This window comes from Nuphar pumila, chromosome 13 (genome assembly GCF_984573655.1).
Source record: "Nuphar pumila chromosome 13, dmNupPumi1.hap1.1, whole genome shotgun sequence".
NCBI lineage: Eukaryota > Viridiplantae > Streptophyta > Magnoliopsida > Nymphaeales > Nymphaeaceae > Nuphar > Nuphar pumila.
In genome coordinates, this window is record NC_143261.1 from 86,898,943 (window position 1) to 86,926,927 (window position 27,985).

Below are 27,985 nucleotides of genomic sequence, written 5' to 3' on the forward strand. Positions count from 1 at the left end.
GAGAAGGTTGGATCACCAAATCTGTCGGTTTCTTTTTATCTTTTCAATTTTATAAAATTTAATATTTGTGAGTTATTGTAAACAATTTGTGCAAGTTTTTTTAAACATTCGTTAAATAATTGGGGGGATGAATCTGCCAGGTTCAAAACTGTTTCCAAATTATGAATTTTTAAGATCTCTCTCTCTCTTGGGTCTAATGTTTGAAAAATGAAAGTGTGGTAAATTGTTGGGTGCCTTTGCAAAAAAGTTTTGTGTTTGTTAAATGGAACTGTGAATGAGTTTTCATCATTTGTCAAGCTTTGCTGATTTTGATGGCATACATTGTGTTTTGGAATGAGCACCATGGTTAGAGGAAATCTTTGATGATTTAATTATGATCTTATGAGTTTTCAATTTGTGAAATCTTGGATAATGAAAAATCTGGGCTTTTAGGAGGGGAATAGTTGATGAACCTGATGCCGCTGTGCTGGCACCCTTCGCGGCTTCCTCACGATTGTTTCTCATGGAATGGCAGATCTTGCTAGTTATGGAAGTGCTGAGCGAGATATAGAGCAAGTCAGTTGTTTGCTCTCTTCTTCTCTCTCTTTTTACATTGCACTATGTATTGTTTGGGCGTATATGTTAAAAATCCTTTTCTAAAGCTATGAGCAGAGGGAAATTATTGTATTGGCTGCAAATGGATTGTTGTGATACATTCTCTTGTGTGTGTTATGTGAAATAAATGATGGTCAAAGTTGTGGGGGTTTTGTTGGTGGGAATGAATCTTGTGCAGTGACTTTCTCTTATTCAATATCACTTGAGAATGATTGTTTATCATATTGTGATTCTTATTTTACATCGACTTTTCTTGATTGGTGTTCATCCCTATAACAAAATAGGAATGCTTACTGCCCTTATGTGATAATCTTTGGAACAAAAAAGTTCATTGTTCAATCTGGTGAGTTATTTTTTTCTTTACTATGTTAAATATGCTTTGAGTTATTCTATGGTTTGCAATCTGGAACAACTGTAGTTTTCTACTCTCACCAAAGGCAAAAGAAAAAGAAAGCAATCTTAAAGAAAAAATCTTCACTTCAGTTAGTTTATTCATCAAGTATGGGGCTGAGTGAATCAGCCGCTGGTGAAAAATAGATATGGATAAATGCAATCACCTTGCTTGATGCATTAGAAGCCCTAATCCAACCTTTTCACTTCAATCTTTGCAAGGATATACTGAATCAATTAGCTAGATGCTGACACCCAGGATCTCTTGGAGGCATGTTCCCAAAGTTTTAGATTAATAAAGCTGCAGCTAAGGTTTTTTCTGTGTCCAGCATTAAGAGATCTTCGTTTTAGCAAAGATACACTAAGTGAATGGCTCATGGTTGGCGTAAGAAATTCATGAAGCTGTGCTTGCACAACTGTAAATCATTGCAAGAACTTTTTCCTCCAATAAAATATGTTTCTCTCTTGCATATGTTCCACCATGCGAAGAAGACCCACCGTCACCATATGGTTCTCCATTTCCGAACTCTTGGTCCAAGGAGCTAGGAGAATATGTCTGAATAAAGAGGTACACCATCTATCGAAACTCCAATCTGGCCATGCTAATCTGAATATTTTATCTAAAAAATGTACCTGACTGAAGTAAAACTCAGCTGTCTCTTTATCCGGCATATAACACTACAAGGCCAAACGAAAACTCTTTCAAATTTACCCGAGTAAAATGTTATTCTTGGTGACCAGACGGGCAAATATGACGGACCTAGGGTTAGAATGGCCTGATGGGGATGCCACATCGTTCTCTTGGTTTGCAATCTGGTCAAAGTTTCCACTGAACTGTAACAAGATTTGATGCATTACACCTCATCGTTAGGGCATACCCATCTGATAGTGTCCTCTCAGGAGTTTAGAGATTGGGAAGCAAGTATATTTTCAGCACCAACGGTCCTTGAACTCATTGACAGTTAATTCTCTTTGGAATTCTATATCCCAAGTTCCACAGACCCAACATTCAGTCACCTATGCATGTTTGTTAATGGATAATATCTTTATATTCACAAATCTTGAAATTAAATTCAAGATTACTTATAGAGCAATCTAGCAAAATTTTTAAGTACATAGCAATTACTTGTAGAGCAAATACACTCTTGAATACACAACAATCTTACATTGTATAAAATGTTGCTATATATATAATACACTTTTAAAGTAATTGACTCCTACCAATTATATATGCAAATACACTTTAGATACACAACAATTGATTATAAATCAAATTCTAGCAAATTTATTTTGGAGCTCAATTGACTCCCATCTCAAAAATTCAAGTAAATACACTGTTAGATACATAAAAAAAGGAATTATCCAATGCAAAGCTAAGTCCAATATAGAATTATAAGATTGTTGCAAGCCAACAAGATATCCAATTTAATATGCCTATCATACCCAAATTGATAGGATTTTCTATAACTCAAAATATAATGAGAAAATCCAAAAAATAAAAAGGGCAAAGTGATAAAAAAAAAACAAATAAAGGATTTTTTACTGACGCAACTACACTCTAAGAGCGTGAAGAAAAAGAAAGAGAAAAAGGGGCTTCATTGGAAACTGTCAGCATGCGAAAAGTGTTGCTAGAAGCCCTCATTGCTGTTGAGGAGAGGATTCATTTAGGGAAGCTTTGTAAATTTAGGGAGACCTAACTATTGCCCCTCGTCCCCTTTTCACACCTCATAGCCTTTTTGGCTTCATACTAGCACCTCAAGGCAAAAGGCAGCTTGCCTTGAGGCGAGCAAGGCATGCTTTTTGCACCTTGAGACGAGATTTTTGTGTCTCAAAGAGAGCTTTTGTAACACTGGTTGATACTCTCCTATAAATGTGGTGAAGCCATGCAAAATAGTGGTTTGAGCATCATTGTATGCATATGACTAAACTTAAGATAATGATTATAGAATGTGATTAAATCTTAAAATTGTAGTTTGTATGTTGAAAGTGCACATAACAGAGATTATACACGGAGGATAATGGTTATAGGATGTGATATAATCATAAAAATGTGTTTTATATGTTGAACAGTGCATGTAGCAGCTGTCCTATATGTTGTTGATGGCACTTTGTCTTCCCAATTCTTGACCTTTATGAGAAATGCTTTCCCTCGTTTGTCATGCTGTTTCTCGTTATCAGTTTTGTAGTCTCTAGATCCAAAAGTGCATCAGGTCACATTTGAAGACAATGGAATGTTTGATTCTGATTCATATATCCAGCCTTGTTTTCTTTTCAGCAGCAGAGACAGGTTGAAGATCAGAAGGTGATGTGCACCTTGACTACAGAAAACTAGCATTACAGTCGTTCACATGTTTGCAAAATGGTGCTTTCAAACTTCAAGAATCTTATGCTTGATTTTATTTTCACCACCTTCAAGTGGTGCCTACATGGAGTGTTCTGTATTTATTTAATCCTATAAAAGCTAATGGTGAAAGGGTAAACACCATCACCAGCAATTTATGAAACAAAGAATTTTCTGATTAAGGTAAACGATGGAAGCAAGTGTTGCTTCTTCCTGCTTCATACCTCTTGTTGTAGTCTGTCACCAGACACAGTGTTGCTGTCTGCATTGCTTCCTTCAGTTACTCCTCAACATGAAGTGCATGCACATGATGAAATATGACAACTGCATAATGAAGAAAATAAATACACATAAATGAGGAAAAGAAAAGGCATAATAGGACCTTCACAGTGTGGCATTTTCTGTCGCCACTATGAGTAGCTACAACAAACGCAGTATAATTCCAATTCTTGGTGAGGTTGTCGGGCCATCATGGATCTCCACTTCAATGATGTAGACCTCTTTAGGTATGGTGTATTTGCTTTACTAGAGAGTTATTTTGACATTTTAGGGTAGAGATTCATTGAAAAACTGTAGGGGTGTCTCAGTTTCACAAGACTATATCAAAAACAATACTCATCAATCTTCTTACTATGTGATACCTTGCTGCTCTTAATGAATATCCCATTTTGTTGGATTTGGTGCTGTACTGCTGGCTGGTGATGATTTTTTTTATTCTTTATTTTACTTGATGTGGTCGTTGGATAATAGCATATATGTCTGATCCTTGTTTTTTGTCTGCTTCAGGCACTTATTGCTTTGAAAAAAGGTACACAATTAGTCAAGTATAGTCGGCAAGGGAAACCCAAAGTTTGTCCGTTCAGACTTTCTACTGTAAGTTGACATATTTTCTGCTATTGTGCTAAAACCAATGTGCTGGAGATCTAATATTCATATCTCAGTACATATTTATGTTGACTTTTTAGATGCCTTTCTGTGCAGTTCAAATTCTGGAAAACTGAATGGGTATGTGAGTGAACACAGTAGTCATTTTGAGCGATTTTTGAATTGCTATACAAATGTTGGGTTGGGTGACGCACTTCCTCAGTCTTCTGCTTTTGCAGTTTATGTGGGGAAATTGAAGGGTCCTGGATAGATAGAGTATTAAAATTGAAAATGATTAATATCTCATTCATCTTTGTTTCATCATGAAAGTAAAATATCTTGTTACATTTTCATTTTCTAACTTTTCATTTTTTGACAATACATGGTATAAACCCTTTTTTAAGGTTACTCATAGATATCTGAAAGTGGGGGCTAAAAATATCAACTGTTTAGTTTCTTAGCCAACAAGGCAAAAAACTGTTACTTAAAAACCATGATTTTTTGGATTTGGCTGGTTAAGACTCTAAGCATGCCAGAAGTGCCTTTCTCATGTTGAAGTTTGCACTGCTTGGCACCTATCCTCACCTGCGTCTAGGTCAGGCTACATAGGTGACAGAGCACCATCTAGGATAACTTAGGTGACCGTCTACTTGCTTGCTTATGATATCTATGTTCTCAAGTGTTAGTTATGTTGTGCAGATGGTTATCTTCAAAATAAACACCAATATTGTATGTAGAACATGTATCTTTGTCTTTTTTACTACAAACCAAGGTTGTAAAATGCTCGTCATAGCTAATACCATAAATAGTATAAAATTTACAAAAACACACTCAGTCTTTGATATATTTACAAAATAAGGCTCTACATTCGAGAAATTATAATGACCCGCCTAAGTTAAGAAACATATTCTCAAACAACACTTACTTTAATTCTAGTGGTCTTACCCTACTTAAACTGCAGTTAGCCATGACAATAGTACCATTTTGCCCTTACATTCAGTTTCCACCATGTCTTTGTTCCCTAGGTTAGATGACGATTTGTAGGGTCAACCCACTCGTCGCCTGAACCTTGTTGCTGTGAGAACAGTGACACCTGAATCAAGTCATCGAGCGAACACAAATGCCTGAATGAATCTATCAGGGGACTATGGCTGCCTGAACCACGCTATTTGGGAGCACCACCGAGTCACTCATTACGTCAACATGAAACTGATTAGATGAATTTACCAAACTTCTTTGTTTGGCAAAATCAATCAACTTCTTTGGTGAACAGAAACAAATTCTTTGATTTTTGTAGCTTCTTTATTGATTTAATACTTTTTTTATTTCTTTTATTTGGCATCATATGCATAACAGCCAATCAACAATATTGACAAAGGACCACAAATCCTACTCTCACAAAAACCCACACTCTCAGGCTCCATGACCATTCACAACAAACTCCGCTTCAACCAAAACCGAACAAATATGAAAAGATGATCTGACCCGCATAGATACTATCAACGCACAGCTCGACGCAACTCCATAAAATCAGGGAAAAAAAGAACCCCAATCTCCAATCTCAAAGTAAACCAATGCCTAAAATTCATGTTTGAGAGAGAGGGAGAGAGTTTGTGTAGCTGATGATCTCCTGTGCTGTGGGAAGGTGCAACTGGCAGCCTCCAACAGCGAGCTTGTCTGGTGGGAAGTGACATTCTCGGCTCCAATAAACCCTTGTTTTAACCATAAGATGGGCAGTGGTAAAAGGAGAGCCTTAAGGGCAAAAAAGGTCTAACCACAACATAACTGTAGATAAACTATGTTAGTTACAGCAGGTGGTTGTTTGAGTGTATGTTTCTTAATTTAGGCGGTCTTGTGTAATTTTTCAAAGTTGGAGTGTGTTTTTGTAAATATGTCAAAGGTTAGGCGAGAGTTTGTAAATTTTTCTAAATAGTAAAACTGGTACTGTATCATAATGTATTGTAGAAATCATAGATTCTCTTAATGTAACGTTTAAACTTTTTAAGAATAATTAAAAATGTAAACAGTTCTAAAGAATTACAAATTGAATTACAAATAAATAAAAAAAATCCGTTATATGAATGAACCAAATAAGTTACGATATTAGATTCTAAATATTTGGTCATCTAGAGTAATATACTAAAGGTACTTTGGTATTGCAAATTTCTATGAATAAGTAAACCACAAACTACAAAGGTAGTAATATGGCCATGATTAACTTATCAAACATCAAAATAACAAATTAATCATGCCTTCAATTTAAAAAAAAAAAGTTACAATGCATACTATAAGTAAATACAAAGAGTCTGCTAAATCCAGTAAAATGTTCTCTTTCTAGATTCTCTCTCTCAAATCTCAGAGTCAAATCAGCTATTATCGTCCTCTTTATTTGCTTCTTGCTTCTCCTTGAGGTTAAAACTTGCAAGGGGAAGAAGATGATGGTAGGAGTGCTATGTAGAAGAGTGCATAAAAGCCCCAAATCCTTTCTCACGCTTGTGTGGGGCTAATACACTTATTTTATTAAGATGGGACACCTTAATGGGCTTGCATGCTGTCAAGAATATACAAACAAATCCATTACATTATGGTTCAGCACAAGTACACAAATATTACATAACAAGCATGGCTATTTTACATCAAATGAAAGATATACAATTAAAACACCAACAGGCATGCAACCCAAAGTCTAAAATTAAGTTATAAACCACTTTCCTTTACCAAAATGTAGTGCATAATACCCTCCTTTGATGTCATGTCCGGTCTTAGATTGAATGGAGTGAGATATGCTTAAAAACCACAAATTCCCAGTTCTTGATAGAACATGCAAAGTAGTAATGATAGATTGAGTGATATGAGTAAAAAGTGGCCTTACTAGACCCAAAAATTACAGCCAACAATGGTCAGAATCTTTAATAAATGAACGAAGCTTATTGGAGGTGTATCATACGATTATGATACTCCTGAATACATCTTGAAACTAATTTTGGGGATGTACCATATTGAAATTAAGAAAGGCATTGTCATTAGCATATCGTACAACACACTATTATGATACTTTATAACTCTTACAACTTTGCTACAAACATCGTCTTGACCTAGAAAATGCAATAGACCTTGCTTTGGCATTGTTATTTAGTAAACTCAAAGACATTTGAAACCAAACTGCAACTGCTTATATGACTTCTTATATATGAACCAGGACGAGACAACATTGATTTGGTATTCGCGTGGGGAAGAAAGGAATCTGAAGCTATCCTCTGTCTCTAAGATTATCCCTGGACAGAGAACTGTAAGTTTCTGATGTGAAAGTGCTTACTAGTAGATCTTTGAAGTATTCTTTTTGTAGAAGTTATTATGGTGCTAATTTTGTTTGTTTGTTTTCTTCAGGCTGTTTTCAGAAGATATCTGCGTCCTGAGAAAGATTATTTGTCCTTTTCTTTGATATATAATAATGGTGAACGATCACTTGATCTGGTTAGTGGAAGTTAGAGTATGTTGTGCTATGTCAAAGGAACTTTGATTACTTCGACTCTTTGTAGTCTTGTGTTCTTCAATGTTTACATTCTTATGGTTTATGCATTATTTTCTGCTGGTTTGGTTCTGATCTCTACTTTCTGATGTGCTACTGCATAGATTTGCAAGGACAAAGTTGAGTCGGAAGTGTGGTTTGCAGGCCTGAAGGCATTAATCTCCACTGGGCATCGAAAACGTTCCAAGTCTGAAGAATCCAGTGAACGGACCAGTTCTTATGTGAGTTTGTTTCTCCAAAACTATCAATACACCTCTCTTATCAGCAGCTTTGTCGTCCCCATTTTATGCTTGTTAGTTCTTTTGTATGTGTTTTGTTTAGGATTGATGGAAACATCATTAGTTCATTAAGATGCAAACTTCATCCCCCGAATCTACTGATATAAGCTAAAATTAGTCTGTTTCAATTCTGTAAGTGGTTTGATGTACTCTCTCTAAAACCAGTTTCACCAATGACTTCACAAAGCAGTGCATTTAAAATTAGTCTGTTTGAATTCTGTAAATGGTTTGGATTCTCTCTAAAACCAGTTTCATCAATGACCTTACAAAGCAGTGCATTTAAAGTTATCATTTAATTCTTCAAAAAAGGTGTTGCATGAACATGACTGAAAAAACATGGGGTTTGATTTTTGTTTTTCCTTTTTTTTGTGTAGCTTCCCAATTAGAGCAGTATATAAGGCCACACAGCATGGAATTAAATTAGAGTATCTGCGATTCTGCAACAACATTTAAACTGAATATGAAACGTTCTTGAAAATTTATATATACATACATATATGTATATGTATATACTCTCTCTCTCTCTAATGTGGTAAGTAGTGGCTTTGTGAACCTGAATGTTGCATCTATATGCTTGTAGAGAAAAGGGTGTAAAATTTTGCAAGTGTTAATCGTGAAAAGGAAGAGCTTGAAAATTGCAAAGATTTGCTTCTAAGAAGCTGCAGTTCATGTCAGTAAACAAACATTCCTGGTGATGGCCAAATCATAAATCACCATATCTTCTGATATCTTGGACTGCCTTTCTCTAGTTTAAAGTTTAAACTAGTTAGTAGTACTTTGTCATCAACCATCTACATGCAACATTGAACCACCTATGCTGCTATCACATCATCTATAGGTAATGCAAACAAGTATGGGCTCTAGGAAGTTACTTTATACTGAACAAGCTCTAATTGGCAATAATCTCCTGTTTTCACCATTTTTTTTATTTTGTCCTCACGATAGCCAGGCTGGGGTCTAGCACCTAGTGAGGCTTAAACTTGAGACACCTAGTTAAAGATAGTGTGACTCTGGTAACCTAGCTGTCAACTTGGCCTCTTCTCATTTAGATCATATGCTAAATAGTAAATTCTTATATAGAGGCACCAAAGTACTCTTCCTCCATTCCTTAGGCATCTTATTTCTCCGCCAAATCTTGTTAAAATGGTTGACAAATCTTTTTAACAAGATTTGACGGTCAAATAAGATTCCTGAGGAGTGGAGGAAGAGTACTTAGGTGACTCTATATAAGAATAAGGGTAATATACAAGATTGCACAAACTATCGTGGTATAAAACTCATGAGTCATACTATGAAACTTTGGGAGAGGGTGATTGAGTCTAGGTTGAGGAAGGTTGTCGTGATATCGGAGAATCAATTTGGTTTTATGCCTGGAAGATCAACTATGGAAGCTATACATCTTCTTAGACAACTTATTGAGAGAAATAAAGAGAGAAACAAAGATTTGCATATGGTTTTTATTGATTTCGAGAAGGCATACGATAGAGTACCTACGGACGTTCTCTGGTGGACAATGATGAATAAAGGTGTTTCTCTCAAGTACATTAGTATAATTAAGGATATGTATGAAGGGGTAGTAACCAATGTCCACACTTGTGGAGGGGTGACAACCAATTTTCCTATAACGGTTGGGTTACATCAGGGAACTGCTTTAAGCCCTTTCCTATTTGCTATAGTGATGGATGAGCTTATGAGATCAATTCAAGAAAATGTGACGTGGTGTATGTTGTTTGCTGATGATATTGTTTTGATTGATGAGTCTAGAGCTGAGGTTAATGCTAAGTTAGAATTATGGAGACAAACATTGGAAGCAATAGGTTTTAAGTTGAGTAAGAGTAAGACAGAATATATGGAATGTCGGTTTAGTAAGCAACGAAGTAGTGATGGGAGTGTAGGGAAGCTTGGTGAGCAAGAAATACCGGTGGATGATTGTTTCAAATATTTGGGATCTATCATTCAAAAGTATAGAGAAATTGATGGAGATGTAAATCATAGGATAAAGGTTGGGTGAATGAAATGGAAAAGTGCAACTGGAGTGTTGTGCGATCGTAGAATGCCAGTGCGGTTGAAGGAAAAGTTTTATAGGATGACTATTAGGCCCGCTTTACTATATGGTACAGAATGTTGGGCTGCCAAGAGACATCATATTCAAAAAATGAGTGTAGCTGAGATGCATATGCTTAGATGGATGTGTGGAAATACAATAAAAGATAAGATTTGGAACGAGGAGATACGTAAGAAGGTAGGCGTTGCACCCATTGAAAATAAGATGAGAGAGAATCGTTTACGGTGGTTTGGACATATTCGGCGAAGGCCTAATGATGCTCCAGTTAGAAGGATGGAGAAATGGGAAAATATATTAGTTAAAAGAGGTCGGAGTAGGCCTAGAAAGACTTGGATGGAGATGATAGGAAAGGATATGAATGCTTTGAACCTCACTGAGGACATGGCATTGGATAGAAATGATTGGAGGAGAGGGATTCATGTGGAAGACCCAAAATGATTTTCTTTGTTGGTTCATATCGCCGTCCCCAATTGTTTTGGGATGAAGGCGTAGTTGTTGTTGTTTGTTGTTGTTGCTAAATAGTAAATTCTGCCTTATCACACATCTTTAATCAATATTTTCTTTGTAGAAATGATGTAGCATTTGCATTGGAACCTTTCATATGCTTTTTCTTGTTTGATAAAATAGTTTCTTTTGCTTTCAGTTTTTCCATGAGCTGTTATAAGAAAGTTCCATTTTTTGCCTCTGTTCCCTAAATTCTTGTTGGTTGTTAGTGGCATTCATTTCCTTTTGATGTATTAGTTCAGTGTTATCTTAACAATTCTTAGGATAGCTTACAATATTATCTCTTAACAATTCTTAGGATGACTTGTAAGCTCAATACCTATGTAATACATATATTCCACATGATTCTCAGAAATAGGAAGTGTGATGCTTTTACGTACTCCTAGGACATTCTCTTATAATCAACATAATCAATTTGCAATATTTGATTCTCTTCAATTATTTCATGATGTTGTCCAACAATGGAGGCTCCTTTAAGCTGAAACTTCTCATCTTTCTTCTTAAAGGTTTGGTGGTGGGGGCTTGGATCTGAAGTTCTTCATATTGTGCTTGATGTTTTTCTTGTTTTGTTTATCTTTTCTTTTAATAGCCTAATTCTTTTTAATTCAGCAAATATTTGCATATATGACTCCTTGTCTCTTTCTATTAATTATCATGTGGTCATGTCGTCTTCCATAATGCCAGTTATCTGCCATTTTTTATAGAGAATTGCTGACTTCTATCTTTTGTGCTTTCCGGTTTTCAAGATTGGCATTGCCAGAGTTTATCTTATATTGGCATGTGGAATGTTTCTAAGAGGTTCATGTAACATGTTTTGTGTATACATTTTTGCAGAATGGTGACTTCATTCAAAATATTCCTACTCTAATCCATAGTCCCTTTAGTGATTCTTCTAACCTGTCCAACAATAATAATACAAAGGCATTGGCATATTTTGCTTCTCGTGAGCCTTCCTTGAATTTAACAAGGTCAGATGTGGGGTCAGACTATGCAAATATGCTAAGAGGTACTGGGGATGGTTTCCGACTTAGTGTTTCAAGTCTCCCTAGTACTTCAAGTCAAAGTTCTGGACCTGATGATTGTGAATCTCTGGGAGATGTTTATGTTTGGGGAGAGGTATGGTTTGATGGACAAGTTGCTGATGGGGCTGTGAGTTCTTCTGGTACGAGAACTGATGTGCTGCTCCCAAAGCCCCTGGAATCCAATGTAGTTTTAGATGTTCACCAAATTGCATGTGGTGTTAGACATGCTGCTCTAATTACAAAACAAGGAGAAGTTTTTACCTGGGGAGAAGAATCTGGTGGTAGGCTTGGCCATGGAGTCGATGCTGATGTTTGTCGGCCTCAACTAGTTGAATCTTTGGCTGTCAGCAATGCAGAACTTGTTGCTTGTGGAGAGTACCATACATGTGTGGCAACTGTAGCTGGTGATCTTTACACATGGGGTGATGGTACCCACAATGCAGGATTGCTTGGTCATGGAACCGATGTTAGTCATTGGATTCCCAAGAGAGTCTCAGGTCCTTTGGAAGGACTTCAAGTGGCATCTGTTGCTTGTGGCACATGGCATTCGGCAATTGCAACTTCAAATGGTCAATTATTTACATTTGGTGATGGGACTTTTGGGGTATTGGGCCATGGTAATCGAGAAAGCACAATGTACCCAAAAGAGGTTGAATCTCTGAGGGGACTGAAGACAATTAAAGTTGCATGTGGAGTGTGGCATACAACAGCAATTGTGGAGGTTATTGTGGCACAGCATGGTGCACATGTTTCATCTCGGAAACTGTTTACCTGGGGAGATGGTGACAAGTATCGGCTTGGCCATGGAGATAAGGAAGCACGTCTAGTTCCCACATGTGTATCATCACTTATTGACTATAATTTCCACCATGTAGCTTGTGGACATGGCATAACTGTTGGCCTAACAACGTCAGGGCATGTTTTTACCATGGGGAGTGTTGCCCATGGCCAGCTAGGAAATCCACAATCTGATGGAAAGGTACCTTGCTTAGTTCAAGATAGGTTGGTTGGAGAATATGTTGAGGAGATTGCTTGTGGATCTCACCATGTTGCTGTTTTGACTTCAAGAAGTGAAGTGTATACATGGGGGAAAGGGGCCAATGGAAGACTAGGGCATGGGGATGTTGAAGATCGGAAAACACCCTGTCTTGTTGAAGCTCTGAAAGATAGGCATGTCAGAAATATATCATGTGGTTCAAATTTTACTGCTGTCATATGTCTTCATAAGTGGGTATCAGGTGCGGACCAGTCTGTTTGCTCTGGTTGCCGACAAGCGTTTGGATTTACAAGGAAAAGGCATAATTGCTATAACTGTGGTCTGGTTCACTGCCATGCATGCAGTTCCAAAAAGGCTCTAAAAGCTGCATTGGCCCCAACTCCTGGGAAGCCACATCGTGTTTGTGATTTGTGCTATGCCAAACTTAAAGCAGCTGAGGCCAATGAAGCTTCTGTTACTTCAAAGAGGAATATGGTACCTAGGCGCACAAGTGACCAGATGTTTAGAGGAGACTTGAAGTCGTCCAAGATTCTACAACCTCTCATTGTCTCTCAAGTTAAAAATGTTGAGGTGAAAATGCTCACAGTTCTATCATTGTTGCTCTTGAAAGTTATCTATTTTCCATGTTCAACAAATTCTATTTAAATAGTTTCTAAATCAGTCTTGTTTCTGCATCACAGCCAGGCATTAACTCCAGGCCTGTGTCGCCATTCTCAAGAAGACCAAGCCCTCCACGTTCTGCAAGTCCAGTTCCAACGATGGGTGGTCTTGCCTTTTCTAAGAATATGGTTGACAGCCTTAAAAAGACAAATGAGCTGCTGAACCAAGAAGTCCAGAAGTTACAGGCCCAGGTATCTCATAATTTATTTTTATCTCCTTCATTGTTCCATCTCTTTTGATTTGTGTCTGAATATTTTGTTCTGTTACACGACTAGTCATTTGCATCTTAACTTTTGTCTCGTTGATTGATATTAATCTCATTTAGGTCAAAAGTCTTAGGCGACGATGTGAAGCTCAGGATATGGAGCTTCAGAAATCTCAAAAAAAAGCTCAAGCAGCGGCTTCAAAAGCAGAAGAGGAATTTGCCAAACGTAATGCTGCCAAGGAAGCTATCAAGTCCCTTGCTGCACAGGTATTCCCATTTAGCATCATAAATTACTTGTGTGATGCCTTTATGCTTGTGAGGTGATATTATAATGCATTATCTCTTGAACATTCTAAATCGGCTAAACTAGGACTACCATTTGGGTTAAATTCCTCTCTCTCATGCACATAATTAACATTTGCTTCTCTTTTATTAGATTTTCATGTTAACTGCATTACTCTTCATTTAAATGCTCAGCTTAAGGAGGTAGCACATAAACTACCCCCTGAATTGCCTGTCAGTGACATCCAAAATTTGATGGATCATCTCACTGCCATTGCCAATGGTCCAAGTGACATTCATCGATCTTCATCTTCTGGTGTTCTTCAAGTTGAAGACCTGCAAGGGCAGCATTCTGCTTCTTCTGTGGCGCATGATTATTCTGAACCTGAACGAAGTTCATTTGAGAACCCATCACTGGTTCGTGATATAGCTGTTACATTAGATAGAAGGTCTGTTGATTCAACTGAGGGTGCTCGATTAGCTGATACAGTCTCACATGATAGTGATGACGAAAAACTACAGGGCAGTAGACTGGTTGATACTGGTGGTCCAGAATCAAAGCATCACCAGAACATTGAGAATGGTTTAACACCAAGATACAGTGAAGTAGAAGCACAGTGGGTTGAACAATTTGAATCTGGTGTTTATGTCACACTCCTACGGCTTAGAGATGGAACCAAAGTTCTCAAAAAAGTCAAATTCAGGTCTCTCTCTCTACCCTTGCATTGTACTGCACACATGCACCTGCATTTTGTTTGCTTATTATGCATTTTATTAATTTTTGCTGCTACTTGGGTTGAAACAAGTTCTGACCTGGCCTATGAGAAAGTACTTTATCCAGCATTTGGCCAAACATCTCTCTCTCCCTCTCTCTAACGCTCATGCACACACACATTTGTATTATTATACCTACACATGCACCTGTATGTTTACTTATTTTCAAACAGGAGTAAGTTTGAAAACCATTCTTATTGATTAGCGTCTATATTGCTTTCCAGCCGAAGAAAGTTTGCTGAACGGCAAGCTGAAGTCTGGTGGGCGGAAAACCATGCAAGGGTGTTTGAGAAGTATAATGTCCGAGGGATGATGGAAAAGCCTCCAAGTTCCTCACCCCTCAATGTAGCGGTGCCTCCAAGCCCACCAACCATGACTGTTGCACCAATGGAAGATCGTGAACTGTTGGCTTCCGACCAAACTTAGTTTCCCTTTTAGAATAACCAAATCAGGCTCTTGTTCCACCGTGTATTGTACAGAGTTGAGATTCATTTTGTTCTTACTCCTGATTTTGGCCAAGGTAGTAAATTATTCTTTTCACAAGAATAATTTTTTGTAATGCTGGTACCGCCACATAATTCATCATGATGCAATTCTCTTCCTCTCTCCCTCTCTCTTTCTCATTGTCTCCGTGCTTATATACTTTGTGCATTTATTCGCTCTATACTGTTCCACTATGAAGTTTATTTTGCTTGTGTAGGACTTTATCAATTATTTAGATTAATCTGAAGTCCTAGTCTGAATTACATATATGAACATGAAAGGTTTTCAGTGGAAAATTACATTGATTGAGGTTCTGTTGATTCTGAAGAACTGAACAATTTCTTATATCCAACATTACTGGAACTACAAAAGGAATTACATGCTTACTAATTTTTACTCTAAAAGGCAAGCTATCAAAAGGCAGTTGTATATCATTACTAGAATACATGGAAGCATAAAGAGGTGTTTGATTCATGCCCCCTCTTTCATAAGAAAGAGGGTCTTTTTCATAAAGGGGATGAAACAACTCCGTGAGAAATATGCAGTCTTCTATATCATGACTAGAGTACATGGAAGCACTAAATGGGTGTTTGATTCATGACCTTCCCTGTGAAAGGGTCTCTCTTCACAAGAAAGAGGGTAACTGTAACGCCCCAAATTTCAAACCTGCGAACTTTTTCAGAAAAACAGGCAAGAGACTAGAAATATCTTTTTTCTTCAGAGTTTGTTTATGAAATTAGCGAAAGATTTTTCTTTGGTTAAATCAGAAGGCAAACTGACAACTTTGGGCATGTTAGCTAAAAGAACCAAAACTCACAAAATTATGGTATCCTAAGAAAAATCTGTTACAAACCCAAAACGTCCAGGACACGAGCTAAGAGCAAGAAGAAGAAGTCTTGAAGTCATCTTGCAATTGCGTCATCGCCCGTAGTGTACCTAATCATCACCTGTACCCATAGAATGAGTTAGTTTCACGAAAAACTAGTAGGTGCACAAGAGAGATTACAGAAAACTGAATTAAGTACATTTAATTCAGTATGTTGAGCAATTTAAAGCAGATATGCAGTTAAACAGGTAAGCAGTACAACAAGGTAAGCGGTGCAAACGGGTAAGTGGTGCAAGCGAGTAAGTAGTGCAAAACGTAGCAAGACGATTCATTTGATCGTAAGCTATGAACTACCACACAACAAGCTTGTTCTCGTTCCTAGAACGGGGTCTCTGTATCTAATCATTATCAGAACATCGTTTGTCGCTCTCACTACTTCTAACAAACGCTTTGTCCTGAACAACCTTTATCTATTCCCATCTCTCAAGGCCTTACGCGGCCAACTGTCACCGGTTATGACTCACTAAAGCGTCATACTTTCTTAGGAAAAACCCACTCTTCTATAGAAGATCCAAAACATAATCACTGACTCAAATCGCTAATGATCTGATTCTCACATTTGAGTCATGCATGTAATCATGCTAAAACAGAAAGCCGAAACTATGAATTCATAGTTGGCTATCACAAACAATCTCAGAAGATCATCACAGCTCACTATAACTTTTTATGGTAAGCAAAAACACAAGATCCACGTCGGATCGCTCGGTCTGGGAGATATATGACCTCACAAGGAATTACCGCCCTAGATGGTATACCTAGTCTTAGATCATACACTTCCTCACAGGAGTTCACTGTCTTTGCGGCTACCCGTTCGTGGACAGTGTACATCATCACAGAGAATCTCCCACTCTAGCCGGGTCACCTGATCTTGATCATACATAGCCCCACAGCGAAACCTTTGAAAAACTGGTCCCCAACAAATGCCATATTCAATGAAAATCATTGTGATACACGCATCAACGCAAATGACTGCTCTCAGGGTCGATAGCCACTATTACAATCAACAAGATCAACGCCGGATCACCTGGTCTGGAAAATGGATAACCTCACAAGGAATTCCTCCCTAGATGGTATACCTGGTCTTGGACCATACACTTCCTCACAGGAGTTCACCGTCTTTGCGGCTACCCATTCGTAGACAGTGTACATCCTCACCGAGAATCTACCACTCTAGTCGGTTACCTGGTCTTGATCATACACGCCCTCACAAATAATCCTTTGGAGATCATGTCCTCAACAGACACCCTACTCAGTGATACATGCATCAATACAGTTGACTGCTCTGAACAATTGACCGCTCTTGGGTCAGAAGCCATCAATATGGGCACAAGCACGTATATCAACAATATGCATCGTATCACTCCATATGGTAAAACAAAACACACGATCACCCATTCCTTCAATAAGGTTTCATGAACCATGAACATATTATCGCATACTTCCAACATTTCTTATCACGTGACATAACAATCACATCGCACAGAAGCATATAATACTATGCATCGTGTTATTGCCACAAGGAACATTACAATCCTCAAATAGGACCTCAAAGCATGCGTAAATGACACATGAGAATACACAGATATGGCAATCAAGTTGATTATATAGGCGAAGAGTAACTAACTCTATCCGACAGCCAAACAAAACAACTGAATAAGACAAACACTCATAACAATGCTCATAATACATACAATTACCCTCAAATGGCTCAGTCCATCTGCAAGTAATTAAATTAATCGTCAGACATAAACTATTGCATCATAAGCCATTTATAAGCAATCATACGACAATAGTTATATCACAATATGTAAGCAGCTTATAAGACAAACGATCACATCAATCCTAATTGCCACCAGTTCGTAGATTACGAGCTGTATGCAATCACATCAATCATAAGAGATGCAAGCAATCAGTTCTATGCTACAATAAGCACCAAACAGTTTGACCAAGGGATAAAGCAAGTCACATGCTAATATGTATCCACTAGCATAATGCTATTATTATAAGCATTTAACTAGTATAAAAAGCTACTTATTACTCCGCAAAGAACTGCGTAAGCAGTTTAACCAACTAGAGTAATGCCTTGATAGGCGTGCATAGCTCAACGAGTAGCATACTAAACTACCAAGCAAGCAAGTAATCGACCAGTGTGAACAGACTTTATGTTTTGATATTACTGGCCTGCGGGTACGTGCAGGCAAAACGTAGAAACAACTGAGACTAGTTCGGGCGTCTGTTATTCTATGTATTTTCAATAACCCGAATAGTTAGTTGAGTCTATTCCAAAGGGGACGACTTTAGCCGAGAGAGGATTCCTCAGAGGTTGAAAAGCAGTGCCACAGATGCATCCAACTTCTGCAGAAGTGTTGAGCTAACTATTGTAGCCCCTTTCCTCTAACTCTAATGACTAGGGAGGCCGGATCATCTGCCCGTAGGGTGGTTGTTAATAACCTGTCCATTGGAGTTTTGTACCGCTATGTCATCTCCTTTGACAGACAATAAGAAGCGAATAGGTATGTTAGAAGTTGCTTAACTAACAACCCATTCTATATTGTGGTCTTTAAACCACTCGAGCATCTTGCCTGTGAAGGCGAATGTGAGGCCATTTATGTGATTACATCATTGTGCATTTAGCACTATTTGAGGTCGCACGACCGTCTTATCCGATCATCGCAATACTAGACGTGTCGTGCACGACTACAAGTACTCTAGGATGAAGGGGGTATAGCTCCTCAATAGAAGCCTCAACAGGAGTGTTTCACAAAGATATAATGTTTATCTTTTGAAACAGCAGTACCTTATGCCAACATTATGCATGCGATTTTCTAGAATCTCATCCGCTATCGGGGTATCTACATGCCTCACATGTCTCAATATCAGCCTTGATAGACGGGATACATGTTTCTCAACAGAATCCCTGCTAAGTAGTTCGCTCGAACCCCCAATTCGGGATCACCCGAGATATGCCAAAAAGGCGAACAGAACCAACCTTTCACATCCTTCCAAATGCTTCGATTTGGGGCAGTCTTTGATGCTTTTGCGTAGCTCCCTAAATCTCAAGTCTACTATGCAGGAACTGCGTACTCGAAGAGCCAGGATCCTTGTGAGGTATCTCTCTCCTTAGACGAAGGTGTATCGCCAGCTCCCGACTGAACTCTTGTCGCAAGAGGGAGTGATAGATGTCTCTTGCATCCTCCACGAGGATGCCTCAAACGCATATGCAATGAGCGAGAACCTAAGCGTAATCTACAATAGCAAGGTAATAACAACACATGCAAAAGCAAGAGCCTAGGCGCAAAATGCAACAGCAAGGTAAAGACGGTAAGCAGAAGTGCAATGCAAAACCTTTGCGTGATGCGCAACAGCAAAGTAAATACCGTAAGCAGAAGGGCAACACAAAACCTTTGCGCGATGCGCGACAACAAAGTAAGGGACAAGGATCGTGAAACCGCATCCTTGAGTTAAATGCGTACTCGTATATATATATTTAATGGTCCCTTTTTAGTTAATTGAACTTAATTCAATTGTCCAAGTCTTCTGTGCAATTTTCCCCTACCTTGAGGGGTGACAGTCCTCGTATGCCAACGGCGTAGGTAAGCACGAGCTCAAGCCATGAAGGGCGTGCAGGATCCACCGTTCAACCTGTGATGTTAAAAAGGTTAGCACGCCAAAATACAAATGAGAAGTGACTCTGGTAAGACCTGCAGCAGTACCAGACCCCGATACGAGGGTAGGCAGAGAGCTCAACTCTCTGCAGAATGCAGAAGAGCAACATAGGCAGCAAAATCAAGGCAGAGGGGCAAAACCCCCTACCGGAAAACAAACAAGGTGCAGGGGGCAACAATCCCCACCAACCTTGAAGAAATGCGAGGCAGGGTCCAATGACCCTTACTGCCGAAGAACAGATGCAGGCGACAGGGGGCGTCGCCTTTGTCGACAAAGGACAGGCAGGGCTCCAGCACCTGCCGACCTACCAGAAATGACAGGCAGGGGCTTTAGCTCCTGCCGATCCAAAAGTTTTAGGCGACAGGGGCGATGCCCCTGTTGTCTTGCCAAAATACGATAGGTAGGGGCCACAGCCCCTACCGGCCAAAGGTAACAGAGAGAGAGAGTGAGGGGCAGGGGCTGGAAACCCCTGCCAGTCGATCAACAACAGGCGGTAGGGGGGCATCACCCCCTGCCAACCAGTCGGACACAGGCAACATGGGGCGTCGCCCCTGCCAGCTTGCCGACTGAAAAGGAGGAGAGAAGAAAAAGACGATGGTGCAGGGAGGGGGCTCAACCCCTCCTCTGACCAAAAGAGGCAGCAGGGAGGGCTCGACCCTCCCCTGCCGGAAGAACCACGAAGAGGCAGAGGCTCTGCCCCTGCCGAGAAATCCACAAAAGGCTGGGGGGGTGGAAGCCCCTGCCGAAAAGGTGGGCTGACACAGGGAGCTCCGCTCCTTGCCGGCAAAACAAGATGGACAGGGGGAGTGGAGCCCCCTGTCGACGAAAAGAAAGGAAAAGGAGAAGGGGAAACAAAGAAGAAGAAGTAGAAGGGGAAAAAGAAGAAGAAAGATGAAAGACGAAAGAAAAAAGCGTACCTGGAGATCATCGACGGCGGGTTGACAGGGGTCTCCAGCAAGAGAAAGGGTGCAGAGACGAGTCAGGGGGAGAAGGGAAGAGAGTGAGTGTTGGGGAGAGAGAACAGGAGAGGGGAATCGGGAGAGAGACGATGAGGGAGGGGGGGGGGTCGTATTTGAAACCCCCTGCCTCGCTGTCTATAGAAGACCCGAGGGAGGCGGTAAGGCTATGCCCGACCGCCTCTCCCTTTGGATCCGGGTCGGGTCCAAATCTGGATCTGATCTGGGTCCAACAATTTTTTTTTCTTCTAGCTATTGCAGTAACAGACATCTTCATGAAAAATATGTGGTGGGACTTAAATAATAAATAAAAAAACATATTTTCCATCAAAATGGGTTCACACCTCCCTCCCATGAAGAAGCACTTTCCCTCATGGGCATCTCTTTGTGGCTTTCCTTGGGTGGGAGATGTAACAGACGCCCCTAAGACTAAGTTTTCCATATTTTCCTTCGGTGGGAAAAACATATTTTCCATCAAAATGGGTTCTATCCGCTGCCATTCAACATACTCTTCTCTGTCTCAATTAAGGTTGCTATTCCTTTATCATTTTATAAAGTTTTCAAGCATCCAACATATTTTCGAAGTCAAATTAGTTTGGGAATTAAAAAAAGGGTTTTGTGCACATTAGTCCTTACCTCATGATGCATTTGCAAAATCTTGCTTGCTTTATGCGATTTACCGGTCCCTCTTTTTTGCTTAACCCTTGCAAAGTTTTTCTTGAGGTTAAGAGTCATCCCCACCTTGGCATTGTTTGGGAACCGGATATGAGAGGAGAGATGGTATTTAATGAGGATTTATTAAATACCTACCTACCTCCCCAGTTAGCTTGAAAACCTTGTTTTTGGGAGAAGAGAATGGTGTTTGGAGTGGATATGAGCTATTTTCAAGTATATTTAAAACCGTAGGAAGGAACATGAATGATTAGGTAATATACATTTTTTATATGAATGGCAACTGAAGGATCTGTTCTCAATATTACATGAAACATACTCTTGCAGGATCCGTTGGTGAACTGATGAAAGACAATCAACAGCTGTGTTGATATAGAAATTACGTAGTAGAAATTATCCTTTGCGTTTCTATGAGAAATAAGAACGATTTAATCTATCACTTGTTGTATGAGAATTAGGCACTTGACATGCTCTACTAGGATAGTTATGTGTGGGTTGATTATTCATATCTCTATTAAAGTGCATAGATCTCTATCCTGTTTACAACACAAATTCAAGAAATTAGTGCACACACCATGAGAAGGGTGAGAGATAGAAGGTGAATACAATAAAATTTCATTAAGAGAAAAGAAAAAGGATCAAGAAATTAGTGCACACAAACAATTTTGACTTTCGCTATTTCACAATAATACCTCTAAGAAGAATGATATAATAAATCGCCAAGGACACTGACTTTGAATCACAACCTCTACTGTAAGATTTCATGTTTTTAGAAATCTTAATTCTATGTTTTCATACTTCATAGAACCGCCCCCTGGGATCTAGATTGGGGTGCACCTAAAGAAGAAATACCCCTTCGACTCAAGAGTTGCAACCCTTGGATTTATAGTTAATAAAATGGGAGGCATGTAACCATTGAAGGTGTCCCTTCTCAATGGTTATCTTATAGACATATATTTCCAACAGTAATGTTGTAAGATGTTGACAACTTAATGTAAATCTGGATAGAAAAAATAAAATAATAAATTTCATCGATTATCAAACTCTCTCTCTCTCTTTATTCTACGTAGGGCTCTCATCTTTTTATAGACGACAAATTCAAGTAAACTACATAATCTAATAAACTCCTAAAAAATAAAATTATTTTTAATTATCTTAATCTAATAAAATCTGAATATCGAATCTAAGATTCATTATAAAATAATTCAAATACTAAAAATGATCCAAATGATAAAAAAAATCTAAAAACATCAAAGTGGATCCAAACAAATTCTTATGGATTCGGGTCTTTTGCTCCGCTCCTGCATCATTCTTTCTGGGTTGGAGAAGACTTGCCCTCGGTCCCCTCTTGTGCTTTTTCAATCTCATTCTACCTTGTGAGTTATGGGCTCACAATACAGAATTGGATCTGTGTATTACTCCACAATGTGTTTGAAAGCTGGGCATATTCTTTTCAAACCATCTAAAGTCTTCTAGATCCCTATACTAATCTAGGTCAAATGGATAAAATGGATCCAATGTAGGCTTGACCCAACGTGAAGAAGTCTATGAGCAAATGAATTGGACTTCTTGCTTTGCCATCCCATGCTCCAAATGTTCTTGTCGATGCACTCCAAAATCAAGTGGTTGGGCCTAATCTAGAGGTGGAGCATCCTAGCCCAAGCCCATAGTGCATAAAATCATGTCCAACTTGGGACATAACCGATAAAAATTGGGCTGGATTCGGCCCCACAATACCCAAAACTTTGGGTTTTGTGTCTATAAATCGGGTTGGGATTTGGTTTTGATATCGAATCGGTTCAGCCGATTCCTCTCTCACGAGGAACCCTACTTGTGGAAGGAACCCACAGGTGGATTTCTTGTGGGAAACCTAGTAATTGGGAACCCATCGGAGGAGGGTTCATTGTCGATGGGCCTGGCCCACATCGATTGATCACATTTGATACAATCTTGCCAGAAACCCACTGGTGGTTTGGCCCTACCCTGCCAGAGAAGAAGAAGAACAAGATGTAGATAGATCTAGTTTCAGTTTGATCTAGTGTGAAGAAGTCCATGAGAAGACAACATGAATCTCGTGCTTTATCATTTTGTGATTCACGTGCTATTGACAATGCACTCCAAACATGTTTGGGTTTTGGGACAGGTCTGTTTGAGGTGAGGTGGGTACAGGTGAAGTTTGGATCTGGGTAGAAGATAATGCATGCAATGGTTCTTTGAGAATTAAATGGATCAACTCAGGGTGATGGGCTCGGTGAAGATCTGGTTGAATCACGATTGGATCGAGAATATAATGATTCACCGGACCCATAATGATATTGTTTGCCATGAGAGCTTGATACTCCAAAGCCATAGCTTGTTGCCAATGAGGGTTTTTTGAAGCTTGATTATACGAAGTAGGTTCACAGTCAGAAGAGACATGAGGGTTGTAGGTAAGGAGTGAGGTGATGCAAAGAAGACACGAGGTTTGAGCTCTGGTGACCATGTGGTGAGTTCGTTGAGGAGGTGGAGTAACTGGAGAGTCTTGTGAGGTCTGATTTTGCAAAGAAGGCTGAAGAGGTGTCTCATCTTGAGATGGAGAAAGAACTTCATCAATCAGTTGATTAGAAGGATTTTCTTGAGGCACTGTTTGACGTGTAGGACTTAACGATGGGACAGGCAAAACTGTGTTTTCAGATAAGGTAGTCTCATGTTGTGAACTATTTTCCTTTTGAAAAGAAAATTTAGTTTCATCACCACATGACGGGATACAAGAGTTTTTTGGTTTGAGGGATCAAAACACACATATCCATGGTGATCTGAGCTATAACCCAAGAAGATGTGAGGCTTAGATCTAAACTCAAGTTTGGAGGTTGATAACAAACCTTATTGGAAACAAGGCAATGAGTATGACAAGAAAAATAGTATTTGTTATAATTGTCATGAGCTGAGACATACCAAACCTCAATGTCTTAGATTTAGAAAGAGGGAAGAAAAGAAGGTGGCTTTAGTTGGTTTGTCTCAAGAATAGAGTGATTTGAACAAATTTCATGATGTACCCGTATCTATGTCACAACTTATGGAGATTCTTCAACCTCTTCTTAAAAAAGTATCTTCTTCAAATGGAGCATCGACTGGAGCCACAGTTTTTTCCTTTTCTGATCCAAGTAAAACTCATTTGCTTCTTGACTCTGATGTTTCGTTTCATATGACCCCCAATGAAAATATTTTATCCATATATCATACCAACTCAAGCGTATCAAATGTTCACAGCTGATGGTACATATATTGAAATAAAAAGAATTAGAAATTTTAAAAATACTTTATAAAATTCTAGTAAAAATGACATTTCTATCTTTCGTACTGATTCAGAGAGAGAATACTTATCAAAAGAATTTAAAGATTATTTGAATTTACATGGCATCACACATCAAAAGTCTTATCCTCACATACAACAACAAAATGGTTTGACCGAACGAAAACACACATCATAGAAACAACTAAAACTTTGTTGATAGCAAGTCAAGTACCAAAGAATTTTTGGGATGAAGTAGCCCTAACTGCCACATATCTCATTAATAGAATGTCACATTCTTCTCTGTAAATATAACACCAGTTGAAAAACTTTTTAAATTAGCTCCTCATTACTCTAGATTAAGAGTTTTTTGATGCAAATGTTTTGTTTTACTAACAAAAATGATAAACTTTTTCCTTGAGTTATTCTCGCTTTTTTAGGTTATGAAGATAAATAAAAAGGTTATCGGTGCTTTGATTCCAAAGGTAAAAAAATTGTATGTTTCAAGAAATATGTCTTTTTTAGAAAATCAAAGTTTATTCAACTTTAAAAAGGCTGAGGAAGTAGCTGAGTATTCATTTTTATTTGATTTGATTCCAAATTATGAAAAATATAATCTAATGAGGTGGCTTGTAAGGACGCATGTAGTTTCTCGGTATAGAGATGGCTAAAACAGAGTTGTCTTCATTTTTCAAAGGATACCATCTTAGAATATTCTCCTCCATACTCAATTCTTCAAGAGTGTCAACAATAGAAGAAATTTTTCCTCCGTAAAGAAAAGTGGATTTAGTGCTTTCAAACTTCGGTCTCAAACCATTTATAAATTGCTTAAAGTATTCTGCATCAAGTTGCTTTTGTCGAAGCTCTATATCTTTCGAGCAATGTCACTTAGGGTCAAGAATAGATAATTCTTCTAAAAATTTGAATAATTCATTGTAGTATTTTTTAATACGTTTGTCCTTTTGAGTCATTATTCAAACTTTATTTTGTAAATTGCATACATATGCAATATTTTTAAGGGAATATATATTTTTAAGGTATTCCCATGCTTCGTTGGCATACTCAAACTTTATGAGACTAGAGTAATTTTTAATATCTACGCTATTGTTAAACCAAGACATAATCTTGGTGTGCCCCATTCTCCACTCTTTTCACTTTTTTTCATAAGTGGTTAGTGCCTTATCTTTCTCACCATCCATAAGAGATACTTCTTTTTCATTTTCTACCTTTGTGAGGACTAGTTTAGGCTCCAGATCGAAACCATCAATTAATCTCTACGATCTCTTTCCCCATGTATAGTGCTTTATTATTGAAGACCACATTACAAAGTTTGTATTATTGAGCTTCATAGATATGATGATGATTTTCTCATTATCATCCATTCTTACAAAAGGAGAAAAAGAGATAAAGAAAAAGAGAATAGACAAGAAAAAAAAGACAACTAGCACGAGTGCACCACCATGAACTAGCACAAAACACACCACCATGATCACCCAAGCCAACAAGCTACACTTGTATAATTTCACGAATGCTTGATTCACCAAGAAGAACTTTCTTTTTTCTTTGGGCATAGAAAATTAGGCAACAAACAAACTTTAAGAGTCAAGAGCAACCAAAGCTCTGATACCATGTAAGGAAATAAGAATCTTCCAATCACACTCAATATGCTCACCAAAGATTCAAAAGAACATGCACAACAAGTGTCCACAAAAGGGGGCACACTCAATACCAAACCCACACAAAGGGTATTCACAAGAGGGTTAAAAATAAAATTTATTTTATTCATCTCTCTCTCTCTCTCTGGTATACAAACATGAAAATTATTACTTTTGTTTAGTAATCAATGCTCAAGTTGATTCCACCTAGTTATTGGCATGAAAGGTCTTACTGCAATTGCATAAATATGTTGTATTTGGGGATGACCCCTATTTATATACAAGAGATGAGAGAGACAAAAGAGGACTCAAATAGAGTCGTTGGAGCTAGTCTAACAGCTTCAAACTAGTCAACTTCTAGTTGATTAGTTAGACTTTCTAGTTCAAGGTGAACTAGATACAAAACTAAAAACTAAAAAATAAAATAAAAGAAAAAATATATAAAATATATAATATTATATATACTTTTTATATATATTATACACATATGTACATTTTAACGATCTACAACCTTTCTTGGGAAGACCAAATGCGCCACATGCAACAGACCTTCCTTGAGCATCAGTTATATGTTAAGCATAGCAAGTGAAGCTTTAGCCAGACTTGTGTTTATCACTTGGAACATGTTGTTTCGGGTCAGGGTATTGAGATGGACCTTGAAAAGGTTGAGGTGATGCAGAGCTGGCTGGTACCACAGTACTTGCTCAAAGGACTGCGGGAATTTTTCAACCTTACTGGGTACTACTAAAAGTTCATTCAGGAGTATGCTCAGATCGCCCATCCCCTGATAGCACTCTTGAAGAAGGGCACATTCCATTGGAGCCAAGAGGCTACTGCAGCCTTTGGTTCTCTAAAGGAAGCTATGACTCAGACGTTGATTTTAGGCTTATCAGATTTCATGCAGATTTTTGTGATTGACACCGATGTGTTTAGCCTCGATATAGGGACTATTTTTATGCAACAGGAACACTTCCTCGCTTACTTTAGCAAGGTCATCGTTGTTGGGAAGCAAAGCCTGTACACGATGAGTTTATAGTTGTCATACTGGTTGTGAACAAGTGGTGGCACTTTATAGTCAGGATAAACCATAGGAGTCTCAAGTATATGTTAGAGCACCGGTAAGCACTCCTGACGAGCAGAAGTAGCTTTCAAAGCTCCTAAGGTATGACTTTGAGATCTTGTATTAGGGGGCCAACAATTAGGTGGTTGATGCCCTCTCATGATGATGAGGATAGGAGAATGAGTTGACGTGTCTCAGCATGACTGTCGTCACCTTCTCCTTCTTGGATGACCACCGTCAAAAGTACATGGAGTATGACTTCTTTCTCTACAGTACATGCGCAGATCCAAAGAGGTGGGGCTTCCATATTTGAGATTCAGGGGAACTTGGTGATGCATTGGGGCCAGATAATAGTTCCTCTTGAATCTGACTTGATGACCCTTCTTATATAGTAGTATCATGCGACTCCCACAATGGGACATGAGGGGGTCCAGCCGACTTATCATCGTTCACATAGGGAGTTTGCCTGAAGGGGTATGAAGAAGCAAGTTTGACGATTTGTGGGACAGTGTGATGTGTGCCGGCTCAAGTACGAAACCGCCTCCTTTGCTGGATTATTGCAGCCATTGTCGGTGTTGGACCATGTTTGGAAGGACATGTCGATTAACTTCATCAACGGGCTTCCCTCTGTGCAAGGAAAGTTCATAGTTATGGTTATGGTGGACCATTTGTGCAAGTATAGGCATTTCTTGATTGTGTCTCACCCGTACACCTCCATCGCAGAGTAGTTTGTACAAGAGATGTTCTGCCTGCACTGGATGCTCACCTCTTTCGGTAAAGAATAAAGAGAAGCGCGATATAGATGAACAGACTGTGATCTTAGTCTTCCCC

General features: G+C 38.7%; 1 pseudogene; it reads left to right on the forward strand.

The window, feature by feature from the left end:
- The first annotated feature begins 498 nt into the window (after positions 1-498).
- LOC149819002 (PH, RCC1 and FYVE domains-containing protein 1-like) lies at positions 499-14,931 on the forward strand (annotated as a pseudogene).
- The last annotated feature ends 13,054 nt before the right edge of the window (positions 14,932-27,985 follow it).